General features: G+C 37.7%; 1 protein-coding gene across 1 annotated transcript in view; it reads left to right on the forward strand.

The window, feature by feature from the left end:
* The first annotated feature begins 12,319 nt into the window (after positions 1-12,319).
* ARAP2 (ArfGAP with RhoGAP domain, ankyrin repeat and PH domain 2) overlaps positions 12,320-17,216 on the forward strand; it is a 129,958-nt gene continuing 125,061 nt past the window's right edge. The window contains exon 1 of the mRNA XM_040587814.1: positions 12,320-12,399. The gene's annotated coding sequence lies outside the window, so the exon portion shown is untranslated. The remainder of the gene's footprint in view (positions 12,400-17,216) is intronic.

Consider the following 17,216-nt stretch of genomic DNA (forward strand, 5'->3'; position numbering starts at 1 on the left):
ATGTCAGCAGAGTGCTTTGAAGATGTAAAGCACTGTATAAATGTTAAAATAACAATGAAAGAGATAAAGTGTCTTTAATCAAACATACGAGCTGAAACCAGCTGTAATTATTAAATTCAAAAGGAAAGTTCCTTTTGACTCATTACAGTTTGCATGATCACAAAGGAAGTGTACTGCACAGCTAACACAAAAAGATGTGTGAATCATTAACCTATTTACCAGTTCTGATGGTCCAGCATCTCCACATTTTCCCAAATTATTCTTAGTAAAAAAGGATGTCTGAAAAGAACATATACTTTCATGTACAGAAAGTAAAAAAGTCATCTTCCTACCCAAAATTTTTGGGATGCATAAGTGAAAAAAAAAGAGAAGATAGGCAAAAAGGCATTATTATATATTCACTGTATAGTATTGCATAGACTAGCTTCTTGATTTGAATCCATATTGTTCCCCTAACCATAGTATAGCTGGATTTATCAGCTATGGATCTTTGTCAGTGTATGTATTTGCTTAGATTACTGCAGACTAAATCAATCAGTGATGGGCAGATGTGAGTTATGAAAAAAGATATTAGTTTGAATAAAGGTAAAAGAAGATCTGATTTTTAAGAAGTAACTTTTGTGTATGTGAAATAGATAGTAATAAATGGACCTGTTATCAGAATATGCTGTTCATTGAATGTTGTAGAACTTACGAGAAGCTACTTGTGGTTTAACCCCAGCTACCAAACAAGCATCCCTTACACAGTGGGATTGGGGGAGAATTGGAAAAGTAAAAGTGAGAAAACTCATGGGCTGAGATAAAGACAGTTTAAAAGGTAAAGCAAAACCCATGCACGCAAGCAAAGCAAAACAAGGAATTCATTCACCACTCCCCATAGGCAGGCAGGTGTTCAGCCATCTCCGGGGAGGCAGGGTTCCAGCACACATAACAGTTACTCGGGAAGACAAAATGCTCTAACTCTGAACATCCTCCCCTTCCTTCTTCTTCCCCCAGCTTTATATGCTGAGCATGATGCCATATGATATGGAATATCCCTTTGGTCAGCTGGGGCCAGCTGTCTCAGCTGTGCCCCCTCCCAACAGCCCCCCCCAAGCATCTCTCTGCTGGCGGGGGAATGAGCGGCAGAAAAAGCATCGGCTCTGTGTCAGCGCTGCTCAGCAGTAATGAAAACACCCCTGTGTTATCAGCACTGCTTTCAGCACTATCCAAGACATACCCCACGCTAGCTACTGTGAAGAAAATTAACTCTATCCCAGACAAAACCAGGACAGTACTACAATATACTGCTATAAACACAGTTTTAGAAAATATGACAAGAACTGCTCTATACCAATGTTCTTTGCCATAAGCAAACTGGTTTTTTTGGTTTGGTTTTGTTTTGTTGGGATTTTTTTTAAAAGTTATTTATCTAGCTCCTGCTTCAGCTAATACATGCTAACTGTATAAATTCTCTATGCATATTCAAAATCAGGCATTAGTTTCGAAAATACATGTCTAAAACATTCAGTAGGAGAAGAGAAACTGTTCTGACTTTTTAATGGGTAGTTGAAACTATTTCAAGCCTTAGAGATAAAAAAGTTTATATTGGTCTTATCTGTAAACGTGAGTGAAAATGCAAAAAACCAAGCATTGTAAAACTGTGAAGTACTACATGGTATAAAGGTCTGCAATTATAGTGTGGTCTGTATACGAATTTATTATAGAGGTAATTAGGTAAGCTGCATTCTTACTGAAACAGTTACTACACAAATGCTGCTGTTGGGAGACATTTGAATTATGAATACATGATTATATCTCAGACCTTGTGACACAAAATGAGGCAGTAATGGCCACTCAAATTACAGTGACTCTTCCAGTTTTTTACTTTTTACTGGTAGTAAAGAGAATGTATATTTAGGTTGTCTGATGATCAACAGTTGAAGGCCTTTACGTTCAGCTATTCATATAGCAAAAACATAGCTTTTGTTAAACAAAGATAGGTCCCACACTATTTTAATTTCAATCCCAGCACTGGGCTATGAAAACCTGCAATTTATGATATTTTGCTACTAATTTCTCCTTACTGGAAGAATAGTGATAAATTATGTAGAGTGGAATTTCTTAATCTTTGATGCTGTTTAGTGGATAGTCTTATGATTTAAGTCTTTGAGAACAATCAGACATTTTTGACTTGATGCAGGTTCTTGCCCAGAGAGATCCAATCGTAGCAGTAGCTTTCAGGGCCCTGCATGCACCCATGGGCCTTCATGGCTCAGACCAGCCTCCCTGGGTGAGTGCGGGTGACTAGCTGGGCCATGTTTGAAGCTTGCTGAACAATGCAGATTGTAAAAGTAAATGTTGCTGAAATTAGTAAAATACAAGCAGAAAACATGAAGGGGAAAGAAAGCAGAGACTGTAAGTAATTCAGAAATATTACAGAAAAGTTATTGTATATTCTCAGAAAATACACTCTATACTGTATTAATATATAGTATAGACTACACTGAAGAAAATAAAATACTGTAATAGATCACATACATGAAAGAGGAAGTCCTTTCAATGCAATATGATAATGAACCTAGTACAAAGGTTATGTAAATAGAATTTATATCATACAGCTAATGCTGGAGTTTTACAACCACTTTAAGCTCATACTTTTGTTAAGTTATGTTCATCCTGGATTTGTTATCTGAGATGGTTTACTATGCAGCACACCAGCTACAAAGAGGAGGTTGAGACAGTAGAAATAATCAGACTTGTTAAGGACAATATTACTCCATTCTCCAGCAGAGTCAACTTTAACAGTGAACTTTAACAGTGAAACTATAGTTAGATCTTTCAGCTTTTACAACAAAATCCTGAGCAGAAGAAAAAAAACCACACACACACACATACACACACACAGATGCAAATAAAACCAGTTCTGGGATATTGTATCAGAAGAAACTCACAGGTTTGGTCACTGTGGATCCCCAGCCTGACTGGAAATCCCTGTCTGAAATGTATCCTTTAACAGAGAAAGAATCAGGCTCATAGTGGTAAAATGAAGACATAAGCTATTATGTTTACCGTTAAAGATGGATACCAGATAATTAGCTTTACAATAACAGACTAACAGGATAAAATGAGACATGGGTGTCCTACAACCTGATTGGCAAAATAGGGCCCTATGCCTGGGTAGGTAATATAATATACAGAGAAGAAAATAAAAATAATTAAGAGACAATGTGTAAGAAAAAGAAATGCAAGAACAATTATGATAGATGTAAAATTGTAACTAGGATGTATCTTTTCCAGTCTTGGGTTGCTTTATTTATTTATTTATTTTGTGTAAAAGAACTAATAACAAAAGAGCTGTGTACTCATACTCAAAGCTTAGTTCTGCATTGAGCTTTGCCTTTCTGAAGAGTGATTCTACTCTTCAGGAAAGCTATATAAGAAAAAAAAAAAAAGAAAAAAAAAAGAAAAAAAAAAGAAAAAAAAAAAAAAACCAAAGTGGGAGATCGGCTCTGTGCTTGATTTTGTTTTAAAGCAATTCCTATTCCCGAGTTACTTTCACTTTTAACTATATTCTGTAACTATTCAAAAAGTCCTTAAGGGTTTTCACGTTTGTATTAAATAGTGGCCTTGGATGTAGGAGAAACAAAATACCAAATTTAGATAAATAGGGATCAAAGTTTGCATTTAAATTATGTTACTATTTAGCAGATGTACCTGTTCTTTTCAGAGTACCTTAACACTGTTGCAAGGCTGGTAACAAAGGGAGTGGACTTTGGTCTGCCAGGAAAGGAGATTAGACTGTATGATGCAGACCCAGTAAGTTTTATCTTTATACTTTGTGTATAATGCAAAGTTCAGTATGTGCCAATGAATGCATTTTGATGCATCTGGTGATCTTTTCATATTTGAAAATATGCGTAATGTTTTTTCTTCCTGTCTCTGGTATTCTAAGGCCCAAGTGAGAAAATAACAATAGTACAAGAAAAATAAAGAAAGTGCTATGGGTATACTGTGCCATAGAAATTGTATTATATACTCATGTGAATGGTTCATTTAGCGCTATACCATAGTGACCAGTGCTGAATATTTTGAAGAAAGACATAATCCCTTTGAAATAAATGATTATGAAATAATGTGGTTAGAAAAGGTATATCTCTCCTAGTGTAGTCACAGTACTTGACATTAAGACATCTTAAGTACGAATCAGTGTGCATGAACCTCATATTAGGAAAGACAAAGCTCCAGAGTGTAGGGGAGAACAAAGTCTGAGCCTGCACTAAAGCCCAGTGTGGGGCCACCTATGTACCTATATTCACTTAAATGCAGCACGGTGATCTTGGCCTGAATTTGCCATTATATTTATGTTAGCTTCTGTGGAGCTTTCAGGTAACAAATGTTCAGAAAACAAGACATGCTCAGCTATGCTGGAGTAAAGCTAAAACACAAAACATGATGCTAGCTTTTTGTTTTGTTTTGTTTTCATTTCTGAGTCTGATCTATGCCAAACCGCCCAGGCACAGCCTTTGGTTAGCTTTGTGATCTGGGTGGGGGGTGTGGTGTGGAATAAAAGCAGCTTATATTCTGTGTTCTCTTTCAGTTTAATTGTTGATAACTATTTGTAAGTAGTTTGAATAACATTCCATGGGAAAAAATAATCTTCTATGTACTGATCAAAGACAAAGAGATTGCAGACAAGGACTTTATGAGTCCTTATCTTTGGAATGGCAAAAGGAACTTCTAGCCCACCTAATCTGTCCTTTACTACTTGAGCATAGACATACAAAACAGTAGGAGTCTAGGGGAAGATAAAAATATCAATATGTACTCTCACATACATATACTATATTATCCTGTTTACATTCTTTTACAGGAGATTGTCTTGACTTAGCTGAGAACCTACTAGGCCTGAAATCAAGCTTGAACTGTAATACGCATTTCCTGTACCTCTCTTTTGTGAAAGAAATACAAACCAGTTTGCCTGGTGCTTCTCTTACAATGGACAGTGCCTTGCGGGCACAAGAGAAGTGAGCTTTGATGACAAATATGAAGAAAAAGTGGGCTTTCCATAGCCACTGAAATACCCTAATCAGTTTTCATTAATTTTTTTTCATGCTCATTTAGACCATCAATGCACTGTAGAAATGGCAATGAATGGTTTTAATGCATTAATTTGAACTAGAATTTGCTTTATTTTTATTTCGTTTTAATTTTGTTCTGTATGCAAGAACTGTGAAGGCCTCCAGGATTCTGAACATTCATAAACAAGTGATAAGATTTGTATTGCAGTAGCTGAACAAGTATGTAATTCGAATTCCATACCGGTGTGCATAAAGCAAAAAGATTTAGTCAAGGTTTTAGTCTTGCATAGATTGTTTTTTTCTTTGTGCATACAAAATTGAATTATCTTGAATCAAGCCTTTGTGTGATGCATTGGCTTTCCAATTATTATGTAAGGAAACTACAAGATTACCACAGTGCCTCTGAAATGTCAGAAGTTTGATTAACTGTTTACCTGGAGAAGATCATAATTTCTACAGCTGCTGTGCTTTTTGTCTAATTTTATAAGATTAAGAAATAACCTAATTATTACCTTTGGGAAAAAAGTTATTCTTGAAAGAAAAATGCTTTTTGATGTGATCAGCAGTTTTATTTTGTAGTTATTAAACATGATTGATGTTGTTTTAATGTTAGTGTTTAATTATAGAAGAAAAACTCTAGGCTTTTCTATCTAATATTGAAGTGACACTTATCTAATTGCATTTTAATTACATTTTTAGAAGGGAAAGGCTGTAGAAACATGACATGAAAGTATTGTTTTCACTTGATGGTATTTCTTTTCCTAATGACAAAGTACTAGTCTCAGTTATATTGCTGTTCTCAACAGAATTAAACCTTCATTGCTCTTAAGAGATACCCTTGGTACAAAGTAATCCTTGAAGGAACAATGAAATTTTCTGAGTAGAAGAAGGTGAAAAAGATAGTGAGAACAATAACTACCTGGATATAGAATGGTGTGGTGTGACTAATTTCAGCAGAGCTTGCAACATGACCTGAGTATTTGAATGAGATTTCTTAAATGGCAATCTAATTCAAAACTGTAGGCACAATACTTATGCCATCCTTTCTTTACCTAAAATAACTAAGGTTCCTGGTACTTCCGGTACCACCTGGTACTCCCCAGGTGGCTTGTCTACTTTTAACTTTCATTTTAGCAGTTTATGTTTGAGTCTGTTTCTCAATTTGTTATTTCGCAAAGAGACTGAAATCTAAGGAAACCTTCTGTGAAATTGAATGTATGTAGTAAAACTTCAAAGACTTGGCAGTTCTCGGCTTCTAACCACTTAATAACTTTACAAGAAACTATTCAAGGACAGAAGGGGTATCTTCATTATGAATTTTCTATTAAAGTATTAACTGTATATACAGTAAGTCTGCAGTTTGGTCCCTTTAATAGCATCAGAATCCTGGGGAGTAAGCCAGTTATCATGAGTTTCTTTCTTTGGTTGGGCAGAAAGCAACAAGGAAACGAGAAAACAGAAGAGAGATAATGCGTTTCACCAGACCCAATAATAGTATGAAATTGTGTTGAGCTTTATACAATTTGAACAGTGATTGTACTTTGGAAATTTTTTTCCTTTAGAAATAGTTCTGTGATGTCTATTATGTTTCATTACTTTCCATGCCAAATTTGCTCAAGCAACAAGTAAAATGAAAGAGGGAAGTGTCTGAGACAGTGACCTTTAGATTAATAGCAGCTTTAAATGTGTCATATGTGGTTTGTGTAGTATGCAAGCAAACCAAGGCTCTGTAGGTAAAACCTTAATGATGTGTGATTCATTACAATTCAATGAACTGTGCAAAAGATGAATATTGAAAAAAATTTGCACTTTGACGTGCAGGAAGGTTCCTCAGAGGGATTTATTTTCAAGTAAGTTTAAGAATGCTCCATTACACTTCTCAAAGATGAGAGGAAGTTATGCCAAAATAAATAGGTACCCTAAATGAGAGCAATAGCAAAGAAATAAAAAGGAACTTACCACATGATTTGAAGCTGTATTTGTATTCAAAAGCAACTTGAAAATATAATGAGAGAAGTACTGGGATAAGGTCCAACAGCAAGCATAGCACTCTGAAAATGAAAGTGTTAAGGTTACCCCTCTAGATTTTCTAGTGACAGATTTCTTGTAGAAACCCTTAGCAGCAGCTAGAATGAGAGACTAATGCCAGGTATTTTCTAATATTTTTTTTTCTTGGTTAGATGCCTTTCATTTGAAGCAAGAGCTTAACCCGTCTGCCTTGCTGAAATAAATTTGCTGTTTTCATTTCTAGGCTTGTGAACTCAGGTGAATCTTATACATAGGATGTGCTTTTACTTCCCCTTAAGCAATGAATTCAAACAAAGCAGTACCGCAGACAAAATTCTCAGGTTGTCTGCAGATTGAAACGCATATCAGTGTATGTGAAAGTGGGGGATCACCAATCCATAGGGCTGTATTAACAGGTTTGGGCACTGGCTCAAGACAGGACATGGAAAAGGTTAGTCCAGGGAAGTACTGTATTGTGTGCTTGACAAAAGGCAGTAGATAGACTCGTTAATTTCTAGGGATATATTTTATATTGCCATCTTTGCAGACACCCTCTGAGAGTGAGGTCAAGTTCAATGTTTCTGACTCACCCATCACTGCTATAAGAGAGGTGTTTTTAGAGCAAACATTACTATTGGTTTGTAAGTGTTTTTGTTCTCAGACATAGAATCTTAGTTAATCTAAACAGCTTTTTGCCTTTAGAGGATTTTGCATGTGCAGCTGAGTGCAACATACAACACATAAGCCAGAAAACTCACTCTGACTTATTTGTCACCAGAATTGGTAAAGAAAAATATGTCAGTATATTGCAAAAGTAATCAGTAATCCGTATCACCTTGTTACACCAGCTTTATGTCAGTTGTTTCAGAAGTCACATACCAAAATAACTTAAAGGGATTACCTCATGAGTCCATCAGTAGTTTTAAGGAAAACAAACTGCATTAAGGTCAAAAATATACCCATTAAAGGAAATAAGATGGCAAAATCCACAGTCATGTTGTCATGCCTGTAAAGAAGAACACCAACTAGTTAACTAATATTAACTAGTAAAGTGGTAGTCTAAAAATACAAATCCATTATATGGTACAGGGAACTACCTTATGATGCTTCTCAGAAATCAGACTGACTGTTATATAATTACATTAAAACACTGGGTATGGGTCAAACTGGCTTACAGGACTCAGTAAAAATTTAAGTTGGTGTCCAATGAGACATACAAAAGTAACTGAGTTATAATGCATTGAGTAACTGGCTGAGAGGAATCCCAAGGTCACATAAACAGCTGATAGCAAATGCAAAACCTGAACCTAGATATCTCAGCTCTTGTGCTTATTCTTAACTACAGTCCTGTCATTTTTCAAAAGCTTTGCAGCATTTTTGTCTTACTCTGGGTGCAATATGTTCCCTCCTGCTAGAACTCTGCTTGTGAAAATCATAATGCATGATTTAATTTCCTAGGTTAGTTTTCCTGATTATTTTATTAACAAGAATATTGATGCTATACTATAACAAGAGTAGTAAACTTCCAAAGACATAAGGCCTAGACACTAACTTGCTGGTTGTCTGAGCTGCAGCTAACATTTCATTGCTTATAACGCTTCAAAAGCTTCAAAAACTAAATGCATTTTACCTTCTCAACACCTTGAGAAGACTGATAGATGAATTTTATTACCTCTGCTTTAAAAAGAAGGAAATGAGACTGAAAGGACTGGAGAAGGCCATGTTTAGAACTTGGACCTCACTGCCTTGGACTCTGTTCAGTGGGAATAAGTGCTATTTTTATTGCAGAGGGAAATTATCTCATTAAAATTCACAAATAAATTCTGTGTATTTTTAGATAGCTGACAAACTTCATGTAAATATCAAAGATAATTGTAGGCCATCCATAAAGGAAGGAGTAGCGGTTATTTCCCCCAGTTTATATTATCAGCTTGCTGTTTATGCAGCTAGTTTCAGAGTTCTTAAATACAGTAAATATGCAGCAAGTAGAACTTATTATATACACAGATATGAAGCAAGTAATTTTAAAGACATGCACATGCAAAAATTACAATATTCGAAAATTGGAAAATAACTGACTAGTTTGAGTCAGTTACATTACTGGCTTAATGAAGAATAAAAAATGTGGCAAACATCTACTTTGATTTATGACAAACCACACTGATAGGGTGTGGAAATCTGAGGGAGATTTGTATTCTAAGGATCAGTTCCTGTACAGTTTAGATTATATTATTCCATCATCAGTTAAACACAGACTTACATGGTTATTCTTATGGACTGATACTATTAAAAGTAATCAGGCCAATATCAATTACTGGAAAACAAGGTTATTTTAAGTGTTTTTGTAACCATAAAGCTGAGCTGGAAGGGAGTCTTACCATGTTCACTATCAATGACCTTCTTGTATGGTCAAATGTATTTTAGGATACAACAGGCCTTAATGTCTTCCAAAAGTCTTGCAACTTCTTTTCATAATTACTTCCTAAACTTAAATTTTATCTTCACATACTAAAAAAAAGTTACCTACCTAACATTTTTGCATGATAGAAATTATCAGTTAATAAAATCTCTGCAGTTTTCAAGCCTGACAGCAGATTTTCAAAACTCAAGAATACAAACAAGTCATAGAATAGCCTGTGCCTTATGTCATATTTGAATTACAGTAGAATTGGCAAGGTGCATTTTTGTGAATTTTTGGTTGTTGGTTTTTTTTTTTTTTTTACCATAATGGTAGAAAGCTGTTGTTCCATGCTCTGGCAAAGAACTATATGCTGTAGATAAACGAGAGACTTGAGAGCATTCTTAGAATCTGGTAAATTATGCTACTTTATTTCTAACAAAACCAGCATATACATTTGCCTGATACTGACAGTGTAATTTAGACATACACAAAAAGACAAGAAAAACACCTAATGCCCCCCAAAACCCAACACGGGAATTTCTTGACAGAGAAGAGCTCAAGGGTACTAATCAATGACCATACCTGAAGACTCAAGAGATGGTACCGCATTACTTGTCAGCAGAAAAACCCCAGAGCCTGTAAGCAGTGTGACTCCGGTTATCAGCAATATTCATACTCAACACCAGAGTTTCAGGTACATCCTTATGAAGAAATCATGGGAAATTAGTGCGCCTGAGGAAAGCATAACCTCACTGTTCACCCTGCCCTGGCCCGGCCCCACTAACTTCACTCAGCTGTTGCTTGCAAAAGCTGCTGTGAGAAGCAGTAGGAATGTTACACACAGCTGGCTTTGGATGCTGGGAGCTTGTCTGAAATTTAGGAGCAATCCATGGCTGGAAATGACGGTCAGCAATGGGATTTCCTGACCTACTCTTTCCGTACCCAGCTCTGAAATGGGGTTATAGCTGATAACATTCCTGGCAGCCCTCGCAGAGCAGCGAGAGGTTAATGCTATACATATTGGGTTATTGCTGTTGGGTTTACTATTATTTTATCATATATGTGATTTTTATACTATTGCCAAAAAAATCTCATGCCATAGCTAAGCTGATTTAAAAAAAGATATGGCTTTGCCCTACACCACGTTAACTGACACTACCAGCAAGCTTACAGTGCTTTTTCTGCAATTGCACTGCAAGTACCCCTCTGCGCTGAGCAGCAGCAGGAAAAAGAAATTCAGCCCAGCAAAAACTGGGGTTTTGCATGGCAAAGTAAAGCTACAAAAGGTGTGGGTCTTTTGTTGTTTACAGTATCTGAACCATTCAAATATTTTAAGTTACTGTGGTTAAAATTCCTTTTCTTAGTCAGCATTCATTGGCATTCTTACTGTTCTGAAAGGAAACTAGGCTTAGCTGGAACTCTTAGGCAAATCTGTGATTGGATGACTCTGTGAGTCACTGGGTTACAATCCAGAAAGGCTATGACCGAAAAGGGTGTTAGTAAACTGACTGAATCACATCTGTGCACTGACTTGGTTTGGAAACATATGGGTCCCTTTGCAAACAACTGGGAATGACACTGAGCCAGACTTGGCAAAAACATTAATAAAAAGTCAAGCAAGAACATAACAAATTTATTTAGGTTATCTAAAGAGACAAGACCAAAAGTTTGCACTGGAGCAGGACTTTTTGCCACAAAATTTGCTTGCATAATGCAAGTGTAGGAGGTAAAATTAACTGGCTTTTGTTTTTTGTGTTTTTTTTGTACACTGGTATTTAGGCATATAATAATTAGGACTTACAGCAGGATTTTCAGATACACCGATGGAATTGGTTCTGTAAAGCTGAACTTCAAACTTCTAATTGTTTTAACTGGGAGCTGGAGAGTGTAAAAGCTGTTTACGTTCAAAATCGTGATCCTGGAACCTCACTTTATTGCCACAGCACCAACAGGTTTTAACAGCCTTACTATTAGTCAGGCTATCTGGTATGGCAGTATTTAGCACGTGGCAAGCAGCAGAAAGAACCTAGGTGTGCTTGCTCCTAAACGAGCACTTTAATTACCGGCCTCTTTTTCCTCAGTAAACCTTCGCTGCTGCAAGAGCAGCAGGCCTCAGGCTTCTGCCCCGACAGCATGGGCTTCCTGGGCCAAGGGCATGCATCCTTGGATTTAAATAGAAAAAATCAGGACTGACACATCAAGAAGATGTGTATGTACATTGGTCGTGTATATGAAAGTACTTTTTGGTCTTATTTTGTGTAACAAAAAGCTAGCTTCAGTTGCATGACTGTAATTCACACATGTAGGTGAGTTCCTAGAAGCGGGGAAGTTACATACGTTGCTGACAGTTTAGTAATTCTTTGAATTATTTATTTTTTTAGAAAAGCTGGCAATCCCTCAGCAGCTGTGCCACTACTGTTAAGGAAATGCCGCTCCTTCGCACCTGGCCTGCCTGCCCTGAGCACCGCTCCGGCTGGTGCCAGAGATGGCCGGGAGCAGCCCGCTGCCCCACAGCCCGCCGCTTCCTAGCCAGGGGGGACGCCCGCCGCCACCCCAGCTCGGGCTGCCGGAGAGGGCGCGGGCGCCTGCGAAGCGATGCGCTGGGGCAGTGAGCACTCCCAGAGCCGAAGCCTGCGGCTGCCAGCGGGCTCCCTCCCGGCTCCTCCAGAAATATGCTGCCCGACGAGCACGCCCTGAGCACCCGCCCCGGCGCGGAGCGGCAGCGCGGAGGGGCGCGGGGCGGCGGGCGCTCCCCGCCCGCGCCCAGGTGGGGCCGCCTCCTGAGGGAGCGCCGCGGGCGCGGCTTGCCGCGGAGCAGCGCGGGGGTGGGGTGGGGTGGGGTGTGGAGGCAGGAAGGAAGGAAGGAAAGAGAAAGAAATCAAGAAAGTGAGCGAGCGGAGAGACGGAGGGGGAACAGAGAGCTGAAGCCAGGTAAAAGCCCTGCTCTTCCCCTGCTGCTGTCTCCCCGTCCCCGGCTGCCTTTGGCCGGAGGTATGCCAGCCTCGGCAGGGTGCGGCGTTTGCCAGGTAGAGGGCGAGGGCTGCCGGCCTGCTGCCCTGTGCGCGGCGGCCTGCGCCGGCGGCTCCCCGGGCCGGGCCGGGCCGGGCGGCTGCGAGCGCGGAGCTGCTCCGTGGGCCGGGCTCTGGGGCCCCGGTGCCGCCGGCAGCGCAGACCGCGCCGCTGGGGAGCGGCTTTAAAGTTACCGGCGGGTGCGGGGCGAGGCGGAGCGGTGTGGTACAGGGCATGGTTCTGATGAGCGTCAGGTACCAAAGTTGGAATCTGACAAGAAATAGCTCGTAGGCAGGTAGAAAATACGGCGTGTATTAATTTTCCCCCCCTCCTTCATGATTTCTTTTTAGCTTAAATTATTTTAACGGTCTGTATGTAAATGTCATACTAAGGAGCAGTGCTTTATTATTTATTTTTTATTTATTTATTATTTGTTATTGTGCATCTGTTTGTGAGTTGGTTTTGCGAAGTTGGACGCAAGCAGACTTCTTGTTAGCTGCCAGTATATTTCTGGATTTTTTTTTTAGCAGAAAATGCAGGAAGTTCACTTTGAGAAAGCCAGAGAGCCACCGGGATGTCCTAGATATAAGAGACCAAGTGAAGGATACAGCGACCCAGTGTTGCCAGAGCAACTGGCTAAAGTGTACTCAGCCAATGCCTCCTTCAGCATGCTTATTCATGGCGTGTAGTTCCTTATTCCAGCAACTCTGCAAGTGGTTCCACTGGAATTACTTGCAGTATGAGGTTTGACTCTGAGGTAGAGAAAGTGGCTGAACTTTTCTCTGGGAGAGAAGTGTTCTGAAATAGAAACAACAGCAAAGAAACATTTGGACAGAGGATGTGATTAAAGGTATTTCGTAAACCATGCTTAGTAACTTCCTTGCATGTGGAAGGGGAACAGTTCTATCAGAATTGTTGCAATCGGTTATCTTGCTCTGAGTTGACCCAAATGTTAATTCATTAAGTAACCACTTTAAAAAGGTCATTTGAGATTTTTTTTTTTTTTTTTTTTTTTGAGAACCCAGTCGATATGCTGATTGTGTTATGTAGATTTTTGTAAAGATCTTTTAATGATCTACAACCATTTCCTAGGACTGTTAATCTTGTCAGTTTGTATGCAGTCAAGTATAATGGGAAGATGAAATTCACTACTGGCAGATTTCATTCTGCTCCATGGTAAGTCCTGTTGTAGTGAGGTTTTGTTTTGGGTTTGTTACCTGTTTATTTGGATCTTAATCTAGTATGTGCTTTAGGAGAAGCCTGGAGCAAGCCTGAACTTGCTTGTATTTGTTGAACTGACTGCTTAAAGTGTGATTATCTTTCCATAGGCTTCTAAGGGTTTGACACTTTCTTCAGGCTAGTATCTGTAGTAATCTTAAAGGAAAAAAAAAGTCTCACTTGAGAGTTTCTATATTCAACTATATCCTACTGGTCATACAATTCATTATTAAAAGTTTAACTGCTTGCTTGCTTCAACATAGATTTGTCTATATTCCAATCAGTGTTATCTTGAAGACTTTTCAACTTGAAAGTCACAGAATGGAAGAATCATAGAATCATAGAATCAATTGCTGTGTCTTTTCAGAATATTAGATGCAGGTACTTACCTTCCATGTGAAGGAAAGATCCAGAAAGTTATGTATGTTTTTCTGTGCCAGTGCTGTCGTTTTTCTTTGGTGCTGTTTAGCTGTCATTTTTAGTAAAACAGAACGAACTGTTATGCTGCTCTAAGTTGTTGTACCTCATTATCTAAGCTCTTCCCATAAGATGGGAAAAGAACATGAAAATCAGTTTGAGCAGCACTGTGAGAAACATAAACTTCTATGAAATAAGTTGGATAAGGCTTGGGATGTGCAAGAGAAATTGCACAATTCCCCTGCCAAAACTTATCTTCTTGGAAGAAAAGACCAGATTTTTCCCTTGTATTGTTTTTTTTTTTTTTTTTTTTTTTTTTTTTCCCCGCACAGCAATTTAGATGCTTTACCCATATTTCTATAAGTTGAATGGTAAAGTGTCTTCCAAGAAGCTTGATACTTTTTTTTTTTTTTTTGTCCAACTCCTATAGCATTTTCCTGTCTTTAGTAACTATGTTGAATGATGCCTTTTGTCTTGGTTACTCTATATTGGAGAATGTAATAATACAGCAAGAATCAATTTTATTTAGGCAAGACCAAATTCCCTTCATTTTTTTTTCTTTTCTGATATTTATTTTTGTCAAATGCTGTAGGAAAAAAATCTATTTTGCCTTGCTGCTGAGAGAAGTTTTGTTTTACAAGATATATGCAACCAAGAGCACTAATATTGAATACTGTTGGTTACTTATACTTGTTACAGTACAAATATGGATGTGAAAGTGACTATATGTAGATAAATGTGTATATATCATATATATGCACTACATCTCTAATGCTGTACAAACATTCTTCAGGGTTTTTTATGATGTATTCCACAATTAAAACTGTGGAGGAGATTACATTGTTTTAAATTGATATTAATTACATTGAAATAGATTAATCTGTTGAATAAGGTGATCCTTGAATTCTGCTTTTCTACATACTTCTTGAGCTTAAGCCTTTAGTAAGGATAAAATATTGCAAGAAACGATTCAGTATTCTAGCCTGCAGTACAAATATTCACCAGTGTGATTTGTTTATTTGTTTAGCTGTTTGTTACTTGAATCTTTGAGTAGTCAAACCAAAACAGGTGTCAGTATAACCCTTTGTTCAGACCCACAAAAAATGTGTGACTGAACTTATGGTAGCTAACCAGCTGTATAGCTAGGCTAGACCTATAGCATGTCTTTATAAATCTTGATGTATGCATTGACAGCTTCTGCTGTAGATTACTACAGAAAATGAAAATGGCTTGGGCTTCAACTTCTACTGGTAATGGCATTTATGGTCAAAGTGTCTTTCCAGAGAGCAGTTTCTTCCTTTCTCAGTCTGCTACGTTTCATTTGTAAAATATGCTGCAAAAAGTAACGCTTCTTGCAAATTTGGAAACAAAGTTTGTTCTGTGCTAGGTAATCCTCTGCATTGTTATCCTCTGCATTGTTATGTGGTTTATACAGACACGGGTTAGGATCCAAACAGCTGATAATACATGGCTATTTGAGTTCCTGAGTAACAATGCTGGAGACGTTCCAGAATAAGCTGTGTAGGCAAAGGTATTGCATGTAGAAGAAACAGCATTTAGATACTGAAAAGTGTGTGTAGGTGTGTGTATATATATATATATATTTATATAAAAAAATATTTGTAAATATACAACTGAAAGCTACTTTCCTGTGTCTTTTTGGTTACTGCTGAAGATGGAGGGGTTGCGAGAAAGATACTGTCTGAGAATAAAACAATAATACCTCAGAGAAAAAGCCAGACACTACCATGAAACCCAGAACTGCCACAGAAGGTGGAAATGGCTGAGATAACCAATTGCTAACTCCAACTTTAAAACTCTTAGATTGATACATCGAGATCTACAAACCATTGTAGAGGTTTTGTATACTTGAACATGTGGGTTGTTTGGGATTGTTTTTTTGGTTGTTCTGTTGGGTTTTGGTTTGGAGTTTGTGGTGTTTTTTTTTGGGGGGGGGGGGGAGGTGTTCAATAACGGGTATGTGAAATACTATTTTCTGGCACAGACAGTGCCTGTGTGATACTTTTTGCCCACTTTAGTAATTTCTGTAGCAATTATTTCTCATTCTGTACTCATAGTACATATTGAACTTCTTAAGAGAGTATGTATTTGTATTTTTTAGGGTTTAGAGATGGGTGGAGGCCCTAAGTTCAACTTCTATGTCTAGAGGCTCATTGAAAAGCTTGAGAAAATGCTGATGTCTGAAGTTTTCAGAGGAACGATGAGTGCTTAGATAAGTATGTAGGTTGGGAAAGGACAACGTTAACTTTAAAAGCTGATTGTTAATCAGTCTAGCTCAATCCAAGGCGTTTTGAATATAAATGACTTGAGAATCTTTTGAGAAGGGTTAACTCTAACAAAGCTGATCTTTCTTGAGAGGTTGCTATCTGACTGGCCTACAGAGTCATCTCTAAAAATTGTATGTATTGTATGTATTCATTTATTTGTATGAACTTTTTGTTCAAGATAAGTCACTTCTCAGACTTGTGCAGTGATCAAAGCTGATAAAAATATTGCCCCAAAAATGAAGTTAAAGAGATTAGCAAGAATCCAAAGACATATTTTAAATAACAGAACATTTATAGTAAGCATGCTGTGTTCATTTTTACATTTCCAGAAAAATGTAGGTCTGTTCATCTTTTTTTTCTTATTATTATGTCTCTCACATACATATATATATGGTGTAAGTATAGAGAGTTTTTTTCCCTGTTCTTGATTGCCACTTTCTGAAAACATGGTAGTAATAAAGATATTTACAAAATCTTAGAAGAAAAGACTTCTAATTCTTGAGTTAGTTATTTAGTCATTTATTTCATAATAAAGTACAATTACTGATAGCAGTGATAACGGTTGTACTCCATTCAGTATATGATTTTAAATTTAATTGCATGTGGCTTTGGGGAATGAGGAGGGGCATAGTTTTGTTTATGATTACTTTTCTGAAAAACAACTTAGTTACTCAAAAGACATTGGTGAAATCTTACAGGAAGAGGTTTTATCCTTTATTGGAGGAACTTATATGGTACAAAAGTAATCAACCTTTTAAGCTTCAATTCTTAGATCATAAGTAGTACCCTTCTTGCCAGGAAATATTTTGAAAAATA

Source organism: Falco naumanni, chromosome 1 (assembly GCF_017639655.2).
Source record: "Falco naumanni isolate bFalNau1 chromosome 1, bFalNau1.pat, whole genome shotgun sequence".
NCBI classification, from domain to species: Eukaryota; Metazoa; Chordata; class Aves; order Falconiformes; family Falconidae; genus Falco; species Falco naumanni.